The 20,679-nt window shown below is 39.8% G+C and overlaps 1 protein-coding gene across 11 annotated transcripts in view; it reads right to left on the bottom strand.

The window, feature by feature from the left end:
• Inpp4b (inositol polyphosphate-4-phosphatase type II B) overlaps positions 1 to 20,679 on the bottom strand; it is a 796,958-nt gene that overhangs the window by 770,427 nt on the left and 5,852 nt on the right. For 8 of the 11 annotated variants that reach the window (XM_060393235.1, XM_060393232.1, XM_060393233.1 and 5 more), the window contains exon 2: positions 4,812 to 4,861. The exons of the other annotated variants lie outside the window; for them this stretch is intronic. The gene's annotated coding sequence lies outside the window, so the exon portion shown is untranslated. The remainder of the gene's footprint in view (positions 1 to 4,811; positions 4,862 to 20,679) is intronic. 11 annotated transcript variants of the gene reach the window in all.

The raw sequence follows: 20,679 nt of genomic DNA, 5'->3' as shown, positions 1-20,679 counted from the left end.
TGGTTACCTGAGTTACTAACTTGTCATCATTGGGACATAAAGATACCCAGAGAGGACCAGCCTCACTTGACAGGCTCACGTCAGAAGTTTTTTAATATTTCAATTATGTAAGACCTTGCTATAATTTTATGTGGTTGGTTCTAATCACCCAGCATATTGGCTTCATTGTTCATCTCTCAAGTGGATGTGAAGTAGCATGTGCTTATAGCATGCCAAGTTCTGTACAAACTCTCTCCCGAAGCAATTGCTCAAGGTGGGAAACTTACAGTCTAGAAGAAATCTGGAAAATGGGCCTAGAGGCCAATATCCATCCTGCAAAGAAGCCTGTAGTAAGCGGCAAATATGGCAACAATGACAAGTACTTTGATGCTCCACACCTGAAGGTCGCATCCACCCAGCATGCTTTGGGATGGCTTGAAGGAGGAGCTCACCTGGGCAGGACCTTAAAGTATGGGTAGAGCATGAGAGACAGAGATGTTATGGATGGAAGAGGGTCCTAAAGGAAGAGAATGGTGTGAGCAAGCAGAGGGTACATTTGGGGAAATCAGCTACTATTATTCAGCTGTAGTATAGGACATAGCAAAATGGTAGAAGCAAAAGTTCAATGGAAAGTATCAGAATTACACAATGCTCAAGACAGGGATAGCAGCAGCCTTCATCTTTCTGACTATTACAGGTCCTCTCCAGTATTTAGCTGGGCACCTTCTTCTAACTCTTATCTTTATGTTCCTTTTTTCAAAAGGGCCCAACCATGATTCAGTGTAAATGAAACTTTTCTGAACATCGATTATAAGATTCCACTTTTATTCCTCTGTTGAGAATTCTTTGTTTAGCTCTGTACCTCCATTTTTTAATTGAATTATTTGGTTCTTTGGTGTTTCTTGAGTTCTTTATATATTCTGAATATTAGCCCTCTGTCAGATATAGGGTTGGTGAAGATCCTTTCCCAGTCTGTAGGCTGTCATTTTGTCCTGTGGACAGTGTCCTTTGCCTTACAGAAGCTTTTCAGTTTTATGAGGTCCCATTTAATAATTGTTAATCTTAGAGCCTGTGCTGTTGGTGTTCTGTTCAGGAAGTTGTCTCCTGTGCCAATGAGTTCAAGGCTGATTCCCACTTTCTCTTCTCTTTAGCGTGTCTGGTTTTATGTTTAGGTCTTTGATCCACCTTAACTTGAGTTTTGTGAAAGGTGATAAATATGGATCTATTTGTGTTTTTCTACATGTGGGCATCCAGTTAGATCAGCACCATTTCTTGAAGATGCTTTCTTTTTTCCACTTTATAGTTTGCCTTCTTTGTCAAACAAGTCTCAGGACTATAATACACCTACAGGATGGGAGAAAACTTCACAAATACTACATCTTCCAAAGGGATACTCTCCAGAATAGATAAATAAATAAAATGACTTAATAGTGAAACAAAATTCTAATTAAAACTGGCAATAAGTCTAGATAGACATATCTCTAAGAAAGATATACAAATGACTAATAGGTATATGAAAAAATAAAATTTAAAAATAGACTGGTTGTAGGTAGACCCTGGACACGAGGAGTGTCGGTGGGAACAGACCTACTATTATTCTGCTAGACTGACATAACATTAAACTTGATCCTAGTGAACTCTTGCTATACCACAGACTGCAGCATCTCCAGCCTTTGTCTGGGGAGCCTCTCTTTGCAATGGATGGCTACTGCATAGTCTGCAAACAGACAGAGTCAATGAAAAGCTGCCATTGGCAACGACATGGGTCGAACTGGGCATCAGCACAGTGGCTGATATAAGTCACGCCCAGAAAGGCAAGTACTCCATGATTCCACTCCTATATGGAGTCCAAGCAGTTTGAGTCATAGAAGTTGAGAGTCGAATGGTGGTTGCCAGGAACCAGAGACAGCAGGGAGGAGGGAGGAGTGGGGAGCAGTTGGCAGTGTACACTTTTTGGTGCTCTATAGCAGGGAATGATGGTTCTATGATTATTGTGTGTAAGTTTTAAATCACAGAGCCGGCCACAGTGGCACACGCCTGTAATCCCAGCACTCAGGGAGGCAGAGGTAGGTGGATCTCTGTAAGTTCAAGGCTAACCTTGCTAACAAAGTGAGTTTAGGAGACCCAAGGATACACAGAAAAATCCTGTCTCTAAGAAAAAAAAAATAAAGTTTAAATTACATCCACCAAAAAAACAAAGACAAGTAAAAACCAAATAAAATCTTTCCCACTCTAGTCTTTTGAAATTGCTCTGTATCTAAAGAGCCATGCTGCCCGGATCCTTGCTTGGAGAACTTTCCCCAGGGAACTGTTCTTTTCAGTGGTTACTTCTTGCTAGAAACTCATGGCTAGCTAAGCCTGTCTCTTACTCTGGCCAGAACTCTCCAACTTCAAGCATTCGAGGAAAAGGAATGACCCAGCAAGTTCTTTAAACTAGCCAGGATTTTTTTTTGAGTCTTTAAACTCTCAAAGACCACCTCTGTGACATAATACCCCCAAGGCCACACCCCCTAAGACTCCCCAAAAAGAAATGCAAATAGATCCATCTTTATCATCCTGCACAAAACTAAAATCCAAGTGGATCAAAGACCTCAATATAAAAATGGACACACTAAACCTATTAGAAGAAAAAGTGGGTAAGAGCCTTGAACTAATTGGCACTGGAGACAACTTCCTGAACAGAACAACAGCACAGGCTCTAAGAACAACAATAACCAATAAATGGAAACTGAAACTCCTGAAACTGAAAAGCTTCTGTAAAGCAAAGGACATTGTTGCCAGAACAAAAAAAACTGCCTACAGACTAGGAAAGGATCTTCACCAACCCTATATCTGACAGTGGTCTAATATCAGGAATATATAAAGAACTCAAGTTAAACAGCAACGAATCAAGTAACCCAATTAAAAACTGGGTACAGAACTAAACAGAGAATTCTCTATAGAGGATTATGAATGGCAGAGAAACACTTAAAGAAATGATCAGCATCCTTAGCTATCTGGGAAATGTAAATAAAAACAACCCTGAGATTTCACCTTACACCCATCAGAATGGCTAACATCAAAAACTCAAGTGACAACACATGCTCGAGAGGATGTGGAGAAAGGCGAACCCTCCTTTGCTGGTGGGAATGTAAACATGTAAAACCGCTTTGGAAATCAATCTGGCACTTTCTAAACAATTAGGAATAGTGCTACTTCAAGATCCAGCTATACCACTCCTATGCATATATCCAAAAGATGCTCAAGTATACAACAAGGACATTTGCTCAGCCATGTTCATAGCAGCTTCATTTGTAATAGCCAGAAGCTGGAAACAACCTAGATGTTCCTCAGTTGAGGAATGGATACAGAAATTGTGGTACATTTACACAATGGAATACTTCTCCGCAATTAAATAGAAAGAAATCATGAAATTTGCAGGCAAATGGTGGGATCTAGAAAAGATCATCCTGAGTGAGGTAACCCAGAGGCTGAAAGACACACATGGTATATACTCACTTATAAGTGGATATTAGACATAAAATATAGGATAAGCATACTAAAATTTGTACACCTAAGGAAACTAAGCAAGAAGGAGGACCTTGGGTAAGATGCTCAATATTCATTCAGAAAGGCAAACCAGATGGACATCAGAAGAGGGAGAAAACATGAAAAAGGACAGGAGCCTATCACAAAGGGTCTCTGAAAAACTCTACCCAGCAGGGTATCAAAACATATGCTGAGGCTCAAAGCCAAACTTTGGGCAGAGTGCAGGGAATCTTATGAAAGAAGGGGGAGATAGTAGGACCTGGAGAGGACAGGAGCTCCACAAGGGGAGCAACAGAACCAAAACATCTGGGCACAGGGGTCTATTCTGAGACTGATACTCCAAACAAGGACCATGCATGAAGATAACCTAGAACCTCTGCACAGAAGTAGCCCATGGCAGCTCAGTGTCCAAGAGGGTTCCCCAGTAATAGGAAAAGGGACCATCCCTGACATGAACTCATAAGCTGACTCTTTGATCACTTCCACCTGAGGGGAGGAGCAGCATTACCAGTCCACAGAGGAAGACAATGAAGCCTGACCTGATAGATGAGGTCAGATGGAAGGGAAGGAGAACCTCCCCTATCATTGGACTGGGGAAGGGGCATAGGAGAAGAAAAGGGAGGGAGGGTGGGAATGGGAGGGGATGGGGTAAGGGTCTACAGCTGGGATACAAAGTGAATAAACTGTAATTAATAAAAAAATAGCCAAGATTAAGCACAATAACCGTTTTGTTTTGAAAAGCCCTGGAAGTTTGCTCTCTTGTTGAGATATCTTTCAGTTGCAGATCCTGAGACTGTAGCAGCTTGTCTTTAGCTACAGGCCTTCTGATGGCTGCTCTGTCAATCCCAAGGTCTTCCTCCCTCTACTGCATGCAAAGCCTTGGAGGGGGGCACAAATACTGCCTGCCAGGCCTGTCACCTCTTGTTTGGCAAAGCCAGAGGTTCCTAGCATCTTTTGTTTGTCTCTCCCCAGTAAGGACTTGTTCTCTAAAACTGTTCTTTGTGGGAAGAATCTCCCAGCCAGTCCTGAGCTGCCAGTATCTGAGTCATGCTCTATTGGCTTAAGCTGCTCTTCCATGTATTCAAGGAGCTGCATGCTCTGAATATTTGCAGAAGTTAATTTTATTTTATCTGCCCCACTTGAAGTGGAGACTTCAAGACCAAACATCCAATTTAATAAAGTCACTCACAAACTAGAAGGTCCTAGAGTTAATTGGGAAAAAAAGCCAATAATAATTCATCAAAATCTACTAAAATAAATTCAGTAATACCCCCATTTGCAGAAAGAAATACCCCATCACTTACAGGAGTTGCTGAGAGGTCCCCAAGCCCACACTCGTCACAAATACATGGAGCTAAAGGAAACAGAAAAAAAAAAAAAAAAAAAAAGCTTCAGCTTTTCTACTGCATGAAGGTGTAGACAAATCAAAAGCCAAAAACATAGTTACCAAGAAGAGAGTCAACCCCCTCAGGAAACTGGCACAAAGATCATTTGGGCTTTATGATGCTGTGATTTTTACAACCACTCCCATTCATAGTTCAACCACCCACTCAGACTCTGTACAGACATTATGATTACCCATCCAAACAATCATTACAAACTGGCCTTTCTCTCTTTGGACTAGATTCTATGCTAAACACTAGGCAGATATTGGTGAAGAGTTCCAACACGGGTCCCTCCCACACAAAGATAACAGAAGACTGTGAATTAAAGTCATAACTCATGACCAGATGGAGAGATAGCTCAGTACCTAAGAACACTAGCTACTCTTCCAAAGGACCTGGGTTCAATTCCCAGCACTCATATGGAAGCTTACAACTGTCTGTAACTCTTGTTCCAGGGAATTTGACACCCTTGAGCAAACATACATGCAGGCAAAACAGCAGTGAATATGAAATAAATATATCATGTAAAGAATAATACTAAAGATATAACTCATAAGATTAACTAGGAAATGAGAATTGGATAGAACCCTGAAGTGCTCAAAACATGAAGGGAAGTAAATAGGAAGAAGACAAAGCATGGAGAAGATGAGAGAGGAACCCTTCATCCACCTCAGAGTTTTGCATTCGGATAGGTTAAAAAGCATTCACGATTATTCAGGTCTGGGCATAGGAGGCTATTAAGGCCTTAGACCTCTGTCATGTATAACAAGTGACTTGAAGCCTCCTCCTAACAGTAACATTCAAAGAGAAGGGCTCTGTATATAGAATAGGTTGGAAAATGTCCACCTACCCACTAAGGAAAAAGATAAGAAAAGCTCTGAGCTGGAAACAGTATTGATAGCCTCTCAAAAAGAACTGTTTACATAATTATTCTTTTGCATAAGCCTGGGGTTTGAGTGCAGCTGTTCCTACAAACAGGGCTTGGGGAAGCAGGCAGTCAGTAATGTCTTATGGAAACAAATAAATCCTATCTGGAGAAAAGGATCCTCAAATCCCTTAAGAGCTACTTTTAAAATTAACCAGAAATATGCCCATATTTTATAAAAATGAATCAAAACTCAAGATAACAGTCTACTGTAAGAATCAACAAAAAAATCTATAAGACACTTATACTTCAGATATCTAAAAGATAAAAATAACTATGCATGAGATGCATAGAAAGAAAAGCTAGAACTGAATTTTGAGAAAGAGGCAAGACAGATTGAAAACTATTTGATAAATTTGAAGAAGAAGGAAAGTGGAAAGGGGATAGATATCTTGTGTTGAATTTTTGTCATCTACCCTATTCACCCTTCCCACCACCCAAAGGTTGATCTCTGTGGGCAATCAGACCAGGCATGCTGCCTTAGGGTTTTTATTGCTATAACAAAACACCATGACCACAAAGCAAGTTGGTGAGGAAAGGGTTTATTCTGCTTACACTTCCAGATCACAGTCCATCATTGGAGGAAGTCAGGACGGGAACTGCAGAGCGGTGGAATTCCTAACAGTACCCTTCAATGGCAAACAGCATAAGCAGCACTTTAAGGAAAACAGGAGCCAAGAGGATACTCTAACCATAGACATCCACTGCAATAAATGTACATGAAAACAGTAAAATTGCATGAAAATATTAAAGTAAGAAAATTTAGTAAAATATGTGGCAGCAAAATCAACACACTATAATCAATACTATTTCTACATGCCATTAACAAAAAGAAGAGCATATACTCTTAAAAGAGATATTATTTTAAAAAATACAGTTAAAATAGGACAGCTAAGAGTATGTGTAATGCAGGATATGCAGACCTCATGGTAACAAAGGATGGACCTACGTAGATATGCTACCAAAGAGAGATATGTCATGTTCATGGAAACAAAGATTATAATAGGCAACACAAGATGTCAGATTTATGCAAATTGACCAATGATTAGCATCATTCAAGTGTGTGTGGACATGCATAGACATGCTTAGTTTTTCTTATTAGCACATGCATATATTCATGCTATTTCATATACAAATATTAAAATTTTAGAAGAATTCAGTATCAGGAAAGTCTGGGTGACTCTAACTGAGACTCATAGTAACAGGGGTCATGGAGAATGACCCCTCTAACTAGACAGGACCTACAAAAACTTCCACTTAGAATTTACCCTACCTATAAGATGTACAGTGACAAAAATAGAACAGGGCTTGAGGGTATGTCCAACCAATGACTGGCCCAACCTGAGACTCACCCCAGGGGAAACAGCCGACCCTGACACCATTAATGACACTCTGCTGTGCTTACAGAAGTGTAGCACAGCTGTCCTCTGAGTTGCTTCACCCAGAAGCTGATGGAAGCAGGTGCAGAGACTTACAACCAATCATTGTGTGGAGCACAGGGAGCCTTGTGGAAGAGTTAGGGGAAGGCTAGAAGGACCCGGAGTACACAGGAGCTCCACAAGAAAACCAACAGAGCCAACTAACCAGGGACCAAGGGGGCCTGTGGAGCCTGAAGCATCAACCAAGGACCATGTGTGGACTGGACCTAGGCTCTCTACACAGATGTAACTGATGAGCAGCTCCGTGCTCATATAGGTTCCCTAGTAAGAAGAATGGGGGCTGGCTCTGACATGGACTCTGTTACCTGCTTTTTGATGGCTTTCTCTGGGCAGAGCTACCTTGCCAGGCCACAGGGGAACAAGATTTGCTCAGTCCTGATGCAACTTGATATGATGTGGAGGATGGGTAGGAAAGGGGCTCCCCTTTCTCTGAGGAGTAGAAGAGGGGGATAGGGAAAACAGGAAGAGAGGGTGGGACGGGGAGGAGAAGAGGAAGGGGGCTACAACCATGATGTAAAAAAGAAAGTCAAGAAAATATTTTTAAAAGGGAGAGTCAAAGCCATCTCTAACACTGCCAAATTGCCAAGTAAAATTAAAGTCAGAAATAACTAAGATATACAAAGTCTTTCGCTCAATGACATTAATGACCATCTTTCACCGGAGCTGTGGAGATGCAGCCGAGACCACACTAAGATGGCAGCTGTGGGAGAGTTTCAACATCCTGCCTCCGTGCTTAGTCCTCTCCCATGGAAGAGAGTAAAGCAGGAAAAGGGAGTTCTGTTTGTTTGAACAGGTGAAAATATTGACTATATTTACTGGCAAAAATAGGAATGAGAAGAGAGAAAGATGCAGGAGATGAAGGAAATGTCCACCTTTGGGCTGCAGGAGGGAACGAAACTGAGAGCAAATGTGCAGATTTAATTCAGCCTAGAAGAGGACAAAAGACTGACTGGAAGCATGAGCAAAGCAAAACAGGTGGTACGTTATTAAAGGAACCATGTCTAGGTTTACTTCAGAAATGAACAAATGAGAGGTCTCAAGGATGCACTCCTACATACAACAGTTCCCTCTACCCAGCTTTGATGCTGGTGAAGCAAGCAGCAAATCCAAGACACTTGGAGAGGCAGAACCTGTCAGCACTACTGGCGGGAGCAGCAGACACACTGTCTTCTGATTTCATGCATCAGACAGAATCCTAGGATCTAGGCCGGATAGGGCTTTGCAACCAGATGCTGTGATCCTCAAACAAAAGTTATATGGAACACAGCTACAGGGTGGGGATGAGGTTGTAAGATTATGCAGCTCGGAGTGCCACAGAGCAAAGGAATTTTGGATCATCTGCTTTTGCACAGAAAAACATTAATCTCCCCGTGGGGAAAACTTCAGTCCGTTCTTTGCAGATGTCTTCTTCGAAGACTCATTAGGATGAAGAGAGAACCTTCCTATCTATTAATTCAGAGGACATGCACATACACATTCCCCTGTTCTTTCAATGAATGATGATGCAGCTGAAAAACTCACATTCTTTTTACGATTCCAGAAAGCTTTTTACCCTCTTCCCAAGATTAAGCATATGTGTTGAAGGATTGTCACAAAAGCCTCCACAAACAGATCTGCACACCACAGTTATGCAATGCTAATTCACAACTGCCTTTCATTAGAAGACCGAGGATCCTTCACAGGACAGAATTAATTCATGCCTATCTTAATGAAGGCTTGCCACCTGAGATGTGCTTATTTTTTCCAAATACGTTGTTCTTGCACGGTAGCTGAGTCCCCATGATATTCGTACTATAAGTAACCATGGCACAAATAAACTCCCAGCAGCACTGATGCCATCTGGGGTAAACAAAGCCTTCTTAAAAATAAAATATATTTTGTGCTCAACACGTATCTTCTAAGACAGCAGGAGGGAAAACAATCTAGCATGTACTGTGGCTGTTCTGCATTTAGCCACCATCATCTATAGACAGCTTTAGCCAGTGCACTTTACACAAGTTAACATTTACTTCCACTTACGTGGAATGTTCTGAGTAGAAAATTCAGCAATGAGTCAAGTTTTTAAGCGTGCCCAATGCTCATGAAACAAGCGTGTAAGAGAAGCAGATTGGATTCCAAAGCTCCTGTGGACAGCACAGCACATGTTTTCTTCAACCATGATGGTTTTTTTAGGCCATGAAACAAAATTTGGCCTAGAATGATCAAAGTGAATGATTAAAGCTTTCCAACTGCTGGACAATTTCATGCTCATAATCACCACGAATCTCCAGATATTAGGTATATACTCAACAGTGTGGCTCTAGTAAAACTCCAACAAGCATTTTCACAACTTGAAGAAAAGAAAAATCCTACAGATGAATATTGTTTTTAGGCAAACTCCCTCAGGATTGGAGTGATCACATTGTCAGTTCACAAACAACAGGCAAGGCCTTGCTTGCCTCTGCCACCCTGGCTGCAAGCCTTGGGGGTGGGGCAGGAGGATAAGTATTTTCCTTCCCAACAATGGAAGTTCACTGAAGAAGGCTGAACTCTGAACTCTTGAGTCCTTACTTCTGCTGGGCAGATGGCAAGGGTATGTCCTCAAGTGTTTTAAGGAATTTGCTTAGAAGCCTCAACCTATCAGTTACTTAGTGTGTGCCTGTAACATAATAAACTACCTCTCTGAATGTCGCGTCTCCTCCTGAAAGGTGAGGGAAACAATACTTTGGTCACACAACTGTAAGGAGAACAATCAATGTGCAACTCAGAATGTCAAACAAACAAGATATTATTTTTATCAAAATAGATTGCTCTGGTTTTGTGTGTTCCCATAAATACGTGTTTGGGTTTGTTGTTGTTGTTTTGTTGTTTGTTTGTTTGTTTGTTTTGGTCTTGTGTATCTCAACTTTCTACTGTTATTTCTCACAAGTACACATCCTCACCAGGACAAGCACTGGCCCTACCACTATCATAAAAACACCTTGCAAGTCTTGGCCCAAGTTTACCTCCAAGTGTGATGAGAATTTCACTGGTCCACCTTGCACAGGCTCTAGTGCCAGGGCAACAAATGTCCTACCGAAAAGTAGAGCATGTTTAAACAATGGGTTTAGCAAGTGTCTGATGAGACATGGTCAGCCCTGCACAAGTGCTATTGCCCTCTACCCATTCATGACATTCTCTCTCCAGCTCCAGGAGGCCCATACACATGATGGAGTGTACCCACACGGTGCACACACACAATGACTCTTCCAATCCCAAATTCTCCCTAAAATTGTAAGGATTTACTGCTAAGTCAAGTTTGTCTAGATCTTCATCTCCATTGTTAGACCACCTATGTGATTTTTCTTGAGTAAAATAACCCTACTATACTGAATATTCACTTATTAAAACAATAATGAGACTATTATATACAGTAAGTCCTACTGGGCATTAGAATCAATGATTAACTGAAACTAAAAGTAAAAATACCAAAAGCAAATAAAAATCCCCAATAAAGTAATAAAAACTGTGATATTTTATTTCAACCTTGAATTTAACTGGATAGGAGTATACCCAGGACATTACTGAGATGCACCTTTGGGTATCTCTGTGAACATTTTTCCATTGAAGATGAACTAGATATGGTGTCAATATCCCACAAACAAGAGTCCTGGGCTGAATCCAAAGGGGGGAAGAGAAAACCAAATGAGTGTCAGCATTCCCCATATTCTCTCTTCTCTTCTTGCTAAGAGGAACTGGTCCCTTCCCCATGCCTTTTCCCCATGATGAACCAGGAGCCAGTCTGCCTATACCACGCACTGACACAGCAGGAGGAGAAGTAATCTAGAGGCAAGATGCGTGCTGGCATGTGAGCCAGTATCAACACTCAAATGCACTCCACACTCCTGGCTTTTACACATGTTCTCCTTGGTACAGCCAAGAAGTCTGATTAATCCCCTTAACATTTACAAGTAAGAACACTTTTAAATTGTGAACTTAGAAAATGAGCTTATAATCATAGAATATTTTGTTTCAACTTGGGGTGCCAGAATTTTGTTTAAAACTCTATTCCTACAACGTAGAAAATACTGTCTAACTTATCTTTATTACTTCAAGACCATGTCTTTATTACTTCAAGTAGCTCTAAGATTCACTACTTCCTGAGGACACTGATCCTCAAACAGTGTGAGTTTCATGTCTTTTGTTGTATTTACACCTTATGGCTTCTTTGCAAGATTGATAGTGCCAAAGAGCAGTGGCTTAAAATCCAATTGATCAGACTCTGACTTGTCATCCAAATTTGTTGTTGTTGTTTTTTTTTTTTTTTGTGATTTCACATACAGATAATCCTTGATCTTCTATTTTCAAATATAAAACTATTACTCAATTAGATCATTTCTGTTCAAACTGTGTGTGTCTCTTTGTATACATATGGACACCGTGGTAGACATACAAAGGTCAGAGGACAACAACCAAAGTCTATTGTCTGCTTGCAACATGAGAGCCAGGGACTCAAGTGGTCAGTTTAGGTAGCAAGCACCTTTACCAGGCACGCCATCTCATTATCCCCATCATTTGATTTTAAGTCAAGCTTTAAGCTTAAGCAGATGCAAACTATTTTCAAACAAAAATGCTGCCAGAAGACACAGCATTGAAGTTTATGTCCCTTGCCTTTGATTGAAACTTGTTTTACATGAAAATACATACAAACATATAACTTAGAAAATTATACATTTGTAATCCACTCAGTGTCTCTAGTTTGAAGACTGAAGCTCATCTGCCCAGAAGGACCAGACAGGTAACAAGGGAAATGAGTCAAGTACAAGGCTATGGAGAACAATGGGGAGAGTATCAAATGAATGCATATGCTCTACAAGCTCAGCTAAATTCAAAGTTTTACAAACTTTTTGTTATCCTGATCTGACAAAAGACACCTAAATTCAATTTTAAGAGCATATTATGCTCATCATCAATTTGATAAACTCTCGGTAAATCTTGTACAAAATGTAGTACTTTATTTATATGCTCATAGAGACGATTGTGTCTATAATTCAAATTTCTAGTTAATGGTGCGCTAAAACAAATACATTCTCCTACTGCACATGTTCAGCCACATACCTCTCTCATGCAGAATAACTTAATATTGTTGGCACATCTAAGCTGCAGTTGAGGGGCTGGAGGGACAGCCCAGCAGTTAAGAGCTCTTGCTGCTCTTACAGAAGACGTGAGCTCAGTCCCTAGCACTCATATCAGGCAGCTCACAACCACCTGAACACAGGTACAGGGGATCTGACACCACCTTCTGGCCTCCTCTGGCACCTGCACACACATACACACACACACACACACACACACACACACAAATAAAATCTAAATGAAGTAAAAAGTCAAGCTGTAATTGAACTCTAAGTTCTGATTCTAAAGACAGGAAATAACAAAATGATACATTTTTAATGATCATCAATGCTAATATTGGACTTTGATAGTATATTTTATAAGACAGTGTTAAATATGATCTCACTTGATTCTTCTGTCTACATAATAGGTAAAATAACAAACTGCAGTAACTCAGGTCTAAGTGTCCCCTGAAGGCCCATGTGATAAAGACTTGAACCTCAGCTTGGTAATGTTCAATTGGGTCACTTGGAACATGTGCTTTATTTTTATTTTTATTTTTATTATTATTATTATTATTATTATTATTATTATTATGTGACACCAGTCTCTTGGTCTCTCATGTCCTGGCTGTCATGAGATGGGCAGTTTCTCCTGCTCCTGTCATGATGTTCTAACTAGCTTCAGTCCCAAGAAGAAACAATGCCAACAGACCACAGACAGAACCTCTCAAAACTCTGAACCAAAACAAACGTTTACTCTCTTTTAATTTAACTACCTCAATTATTTTGTTAGAGTAGTAGAAAGCTGACTAACACAGAGACTCAAACACTACATGATGATTTCACCAAAATCACTGGAGTCTTGATTTAGACAAACGAAAGCTCAGTTCAGACATTTTTAATAAATGCAAGAGATTTCCAGCCTATTGCTAGGATGTGTGGCATCAGAATCAAAACACACCGTGACTTCTTTGGAGTGACGATTATTCATAGCATGGTCTAGTGACACCACCGTGTCTCCACAAGCTCTCTTTTCTCCTGACCACAGGAAGCTGTGTGTCCTCTTTGTTTCTCTCCACCGTACATAAAAAGGCGTGGTCTCTCACTTGAACCCGAACATGCTGTTTCAGCTAGCTTAGCCAGCCAGCTTGCTCTTGATGTATACGAGCCCCAAATTAATGTGTGATTTAAAGCCCCGCCACAGTGTCTTTGGTTGGCAGCATCCTCTTTTCCTCTCACACACTCTTTCTCAGCATCACATCTCCAAGAGCTTCTGCCAGAGAAATTTAAACAAGTGGAGAAAAACTCCCTTGAAGCTTTGGGATGATTTTCATCTCTTCTGCTGTTCCATGCTTCAAATATACAAGTGAATAGAAGCATGCAAAATGGAACATAGAAAACAGCAAATAATCAGAAACTAGTTAGAAGCTCTTGTCTTCCTCTGTGACAGGCTGAATTACCTAGCCCTGGACGTTAGTATATTCTTACCTGGAGACTCACCTATGCATACGCTCTTGCTGTTTTAAACAGCCAGAAGACCCTAACTCTTGCAGGACACCAAAATGCATAGCTCAGAATAGCAGTTCCCATAAGCAATCTCCATCACACAAAGGAGCTACCCTTGAAATAATGTGACTACAGGCGTGACACAGACCTGAAGACCGCTTGAAAAAACTTGTCTCTTGGCAGCTTCCTGATACTAGCCCAAGCAGGTGCAGTCAGAGTTAAAAAGTCTCAGCCTCGAGAAAATGGGATGAGTCCTCTTGAGAAAAGAAAGGCTTTTTCTCTTGTGTGATTTCAATATACAAATGGTTTCCTATGCTAAGGTCAAAGAATAGGTGTTAGTGTAGAAAGGGAGGTAGCCCTTGAGAAACACATAAACACATTGTGCATATGAAAACATTTCTCGGCGATTTTTGTTTTTAGGAATTTTATAGCTAATATACAGGACCACATGATAAACAATAGCCCCAGGCAAGACAGACAGCCCTGCCACACATTTGTAACAAGCCAGAGTTGATTATCTTACAGGTGATTTTTGTCAGATTTAATACAAGAAATAAAATCACCCCTGAGGTAATATCTGTTACATTTTATTTAGTTGTTATACAAAATTTTGTATATTTATAAACTGTATTGTAACACCTCATTAGTTATCTGGTTAAGGAATTCAACTATTATTGCTATTACTGCTTAAATATTTGTACTGAATCTACACTCTTAAGTTAAAGTGAAATACTTAAAACAAATATATGTTGAACTCAAGGATATAGCCTTCAGGCTTCCTGTGCCTCTGTAATACCATGAGTCAAAGATATAAAGTAGCACTAAAAACAAAATGAAAATAACCTGTTCAAAATGGCCAATTTCATTTGATTGAAAGCTAGTAAAGAGCAAAGCCAAGGTTATCAATACATAATGCCTGATTCCTTGGTCAGTTATATGAGTGGATGCTAAAAAGGGAAAATATTTAGACAAGACTGTTGGTGTCTGCTATGTGTCCTTATACACAGCATGGAACATTGCCAAAGTAAGACTTTCAGTGAGATTTAGATAAGACTGTATCTTTGAAAGTTGGCAGTTCTCCTTAATTCCATTTATCCACTCAATAAGATTCAATTAAAACTCCAAAGTATATTGGATTACAAAATTATTCTAAAATTAATTTGGAAGAAAGATCAATGAGAGTGTCTTAAGAACATTGGAGGGGAGGGAGAAAAGTACTAAAAATGAGGTCTCAAATGTACAGGATGTAAAGATCTAAAAATGGCACTTAATCCTGCAGAAAAAAAAAACACTAGAATGAAATGGGTATACCGAAACTGAAAGCCTATAAAAGCAAGTGTAGAAGTATTTGATGTGTCCACACATGCAGGCTAAGAATTTTTAGTACCACTGATAGAATCAAAACCAGATGAAGAATAAGTATCATATTTAAAGATTGTTATGGCAAAAAACAAAAAAAACTGCCTATTTTTAAGACCAATTTCAGTTGATTGTTTATTTGATATTATCCACTGGAAAATGTTGGATATATGAGAGAAAAAAGAAAAGGATTTAATAATTAGATATGAATCATTTTAAAGAAAAATAGAGACATCAGAAGCTTCTTTGTGGATTAAAAAATACAGTTTTTACACTCAAAATGCCATAAGAAAAACAGGTTATTTGGCTAAACCACAACCACATTTTCAATCTTCTACACAAAGAAGATTCAAGTAACATAACTAGCAAAATTTCAATATCACCACTACATAAATGACAGTTTGGTGACAAGAAACCCAGGGTCTTAATGTACAGCCATGCTGAACACAGAATTAGCATTGGATTATAGCATGAGAATGAAAATAAGGATTGCATGGCATTCAGTCTCACTCAGTGGAGCCATAAAGAAGAAACATATCACATAAAAGCCTAGATTATGGGGGGGGAGGGGTATGTGTATGTGTATTTTCGGTGCATATGTATGGACCTGTGTGTGCTCACCCATGTATGCGCTTGTAGAAGCCAAAGCCTCCATATTGGTTTTTGAAATGGGGTCTCTCGCTAGACCCCGAGCTTTCCATTTTGGCTATGCTGGTCACCCAGGGAGCACCAGGATACACCTGTCTATGCCCTACTCCCCATCAAGCTGGAGTTACAGGGGCACACCACCACCCCAGAGTTTGTACATTGGTGCTGGGGATCCAAACTCAGGCATTCATTCTGTTCACTGAGTTATCTTCCTAGACTTCAAGGTCTAGATTTTAAGCTAGAATCAACTTTGCTCATACATCCATTCTACTACTAGCCAATTGTGTGATCTTAGGTAGTTTAGTTAGCATCCCCCAAAGAACATTTCCCAACTTTTAAAGTGGAAGAGGGGTCGAGGAATAAATCTTCATGAGTGAATGACACATATGATGCCCTGGTTCAACACCCAGCACGAAATAAATAAAAGCCAATGATGAGTGATAAGACCGACACCCTTTGTTGCTATCACACAGAATGAATGTCTAACATGGACACTGACAATCAATAGGATTTATATAATGAATGGCCTCTAGAGGGTCTCAGTTATCAGTTAGTCTTAGCCTCTGTTGTTAAATTCACTTTCCCCATTTGAATTAACTCATTTTTAGTATCCTTAGTGCTGGTGAAATGACAAGTCTTTCTATGAGAATGCAAGCCTTCTGGAAAATAATCTGGTAGTAAGTGTGAGGGCTTTTAAAAGTTTCATGTCCTTTACTCAATATGCTCTTTCTAGGAATTGCTCCTTTAGGGGGGAAAGAATATTGGGAAGTGAGATCAAAAAGAAAATATTAGTCACAATTTGGTAACAATGAAATCAGCACCAATAGCCAGGAGTGATGGCGCATGCTTGTAATCCCAGCACTGAGGGAGGCAGAGGCAGGTGGATCTCTGTGGGTTTGAGGTCAGCCTGGTCTACAAAGTAGGTCCAAGGCAGCTAATGCTATACAGAGAAACCTTGGCTCAAAAAAATTTTTTTCAGAAAAAAAACAAAAACAAAACAAAACACACAGACACACATCAACACTAATAATCTAAAATCTAAGAAGAATTTCTCTAATTACTAAATGACAATTCCCTGATGTGTGTGTGTATGTTGGTGTCTATGTCCTTGTGTTTGAATGGTACCGTGTGTGCATATGACGTGTGTGTATTCCTCTGTGTGAATGCTGGTGCGAATGCATGTCATAACGTGCATGTGGGAATTAGAGGACAACTAAGCATCTGTCCTCACCTTCCCCTGTTTTGGAAGCAGGGAAAGTTGGTTGCGTTTTGTTTTGTTTTGTTTTGTTTTGTTGTTTTGGTTTGTTTTGGCCAGGCAAACTGGACCAAAAGCTCCTGGGGGTTCAGTCTCTGCCTCCCATCTCTCTATAGGAGTGTTGGGATTACAGACACTTGCACCACATGGCCATCTTCTATGGGGCTCCGGGCTTACACACCCATGTCCTCACTGTTGTGCACCGAGCACTTTGAGCTAACGGGCCACTCCTCAGCTCCTACATAACATTCTTTTTCAGCTTGTTTGACAGCATGGGCAAAGAAACCATCTTTGTTATTTACTGCTATGAAGAGAACATAGCCCAGCAGAGCACCTTGGAGATAACAGGTATCAATCAGTATCTAGGCCAATCTGAAGGAGAAAAATTTGAATTAAAAAAAAATTCAAGCCACACACAAATAGACTATAGTCATTATTTTAAAAATCATAGAAAATTCTAGAAAAAAATAGAAAATGCTGAGAATGTTGATTTGGGTGATTTTTTTTTCTGCCTCTTTAAACTACACTTGTCTATTACTTGTGTCAGTGGAGGCTTACTACACTTATAATCAGAAAAATAATGAGTGGGAAAACATTTAAGGAAACCAAGTAGAATTCAATGGCTTAATTACTTAATATATAGCACTCTTCACTCTCACTTTTGCATAAAGTAGAAAAGGAGACTTGAATAACATGAATAAAGGGTGAAGCAACCTTTGAACACATCCCAGGGAAGAAATCACTATGGTTTGAATCTGAATCAAACAAAAGCCGAGAGCTTTATTTTGGTTTGTCCCCGGCTGGTGCCTCCTTCAGCAAGTCTATAGACGCACTGGGAAGTGAGGCTTGCTTGGTAGGACACCCAAACAACGCCTCAAGTTCTCAGATGTTCAAACAGTTTTTCCAAAAATAATAAGTTCTAATTCAAGCAAACTTGTAAGATGCCAGAATTTCTGGTTTTCTAAGAAGAGAATGACCTTTTATCCTTGGAATTTTCTCTTAAAATCACCTTCTGTGACACATCTTGACCCTATATTCATTCTATTACTAGCCAACTATGACCTTGACTATGTTAGTTAAATTTCTAAAGAACTGTTTTACAGCTACGCTTTCTTGGATATATTTTTTATGATTTGCTCCCAAACTCCAAAGAAACTGGAAAATGTGTGACATTACAGGCAAAATAAAAATGGCTCTGATTGGACAACCATAGCATCTGGCTATGGGGTAGACAAGAGTCCACTGAACTAGGCTCATGAGCTTTGAAATTTTATGTAATAAGAATAAATATTATTAAAGCATCTCTTAATTACCAGCTTTGGTTGATGACTATTTTCCCTCACTCTCCATTCCTACAGTAGCCACATGCAGTGAGTATGATTGAAAGCCCATATTACCCAGAAAGGGAGAAGATACAGTTGTTCCATCATGCTGTGCTTGTGAATGAACTGATTATATCTGTTATGACTCATAATTCAATCATTCATCTACAGAGAGGCAAGTCTACAACCAGGTTAATCAAGAAGAAATAGTTTCAGTAATGTTCACTGCAGAGTGAGTCATAAGTCCTACAAGGCTGGTCTACTTTGCTCTCTTACCATGCTATCACCGAAAACATTCCACGATGATGTAAGCATAAGCATTGTAATTTATCCTTCCTTCCTTCCTTCCTTCCTTCCTTCCTTCCTTCCTTCCTTCCTCCTACCTTCCTTCCTTCTTTCCTTCCTTCCTTCCTTCCTCCTACCTTCCTTCCTTCTTTCCTTCCTTCCTTCCTTCCTTCCTTCCTTCCTCCTACCTTCCTTCCTTCCTTCCTTCCTTCCTTCCTTCCTTCCTTCCTTCTTCCTACCTTCCTTCATGTTTTATTCTTGGTAGTGTTGCTTTTGTTTGTTTTGTTAATTTAAGGAAGAGCCTTGTTATGTATCCCAAGATGGACTCTAACTCATTATCCTCTCATCTCTGTTTCCTTAGTGATGGAATTACAGACATATACCACTATGCTCAACTCACTTGGTTTTGTCTGTTTGTTTGTCTGTTGCATTAAAGAGATACAACATGGAGGGAAGCTCAGGGGAAGCATCAGAGTCTGTGATTCCTAGGGGAAAAGTCAGGTGTGCTGTGAAAGGGTTAGGGGTCAAATGTGCATGTTTAATGAGTAAATACAATGTATATTTTAGAATGACCATACGCTTTTATTTTTATTGTGTTTGTTTAATTTTTCTTTTTCCTCTCACCCAATCATGAGCAAAATTCTGGCACATCTAATTCAATTAACTCCAAAGAGTTTTTCTCGTAATCAAACTTGTTAGAAAAGCAGAGTGTGCTACATATTACAATCAAATATTGAAAGTATTTCAAATAACAGTTATCCAAAATACAATTCTAAGGTGTATGTGCTTGCAGACTGTAAGGTGGTTAAATCATCCATGATTAAATAAATAGTTTAAAAGAAAGTCTTTAAAAATGACTTCAATGAAGATGACCCACAGCAGCTGAGCGCTGCACACTGCCACCTGGTGCCGAATGTCTGCAATGTCAGCCACCCATGGACAGACACCAAAAGGGGCCAATGCACTTTTAAAACAACTTTACCAGAAGACAATTTAAAGACATATTTAACCTCAGTGTTTCAACAGAAAAAAAAAAGGGGGCTGCTGAGAATAGATAAAATCATACGTACTGTTAAAAGCAACCTCTCTCATTAAGACCTTCAAGTAGATAAGTAAACATTAAAAAAAATGTAGATTTTGTTAGTGAAGACAGGAAACAGTTTGTTTTAAGGTCGTATTTGTGTGTGTGGTGCTTAGAATTGAAACCAGGGCCTTTCCTATGCTGTCCAAGTTTTCTGCCACTGAACTATGTCACCAGCTAAGGTGTGTTTTTGTTTGTTTGTTTGTTTCTCTTTGTTTGTTTTGAGACAGCCCCCCCCCCTTGTTATGCCACAGGGACTTTAGACCAACTATGTAGCTGAGGATGACCTTGAACTCCTCTAGGTCTTTCTTCCTCTACCTCCTGGGTGCTGGGGATTATAGATATACAACACCACATAAAGCTGACATTTTTACGCTATGCTTCACCTAGAGAAAATAGCTTATTGGGAGGCTGGAGAGATGGCTCAGTGGTTAGGAACAATCATGAGGACCAGGGTTCAGATCCCTCACCCACATGTCCAATGAATGTCCTATGAATGTCTGAAACCTCAACTCTAAAGGTAATGGTGACAGGGGATGCTTGATGGATTCAGCCTAACCCAGAAAAGGGCAGCATTAGGCTAAAGAGACAATCTCAAATGACTAGTCAGAGAGTGACAGAGGATAGCAGACACCCACTTCTGACCTGCACATTTGGGAGTATGTGCACCTACATACATGTGTGTGCAAACACATACACATAAACAAACCTAAATAAATCTTACAAAAGCATTTTTAAATAATATAATTTTGTAAGGTCTTAAAAAAATTTTTTAACTATTTAACTAAGTGAGACACATCATTGAGTCCATCATATCAGGGTGTTTGGAACGGCAGCAGGTGATGTTAGATAATTATAAATGATATTTTAATGCCTCCTTGCAGGCTGCTTT

Source organism: Meriones unguiculatus, chromosome 10 (genome assembly GCF_030254825.1).
Source record: "Meriones unguiculatus strain TT.TT164.6M chromosome 10, Bangor_MerUng_6.1, whole genome shotgun sequence".
Taxonomy (NCBI): domain Eukaryota; kingdom Metazoa; phylum Chordata; class Mammalia; order Rodentia; family Muridae; genus Meriones; species Meriones unguiculatus.
Note: the sequence above shows the minus strand (reverse complement) of the source record. Positions and strands in the feature narration are given on the sequence as shown.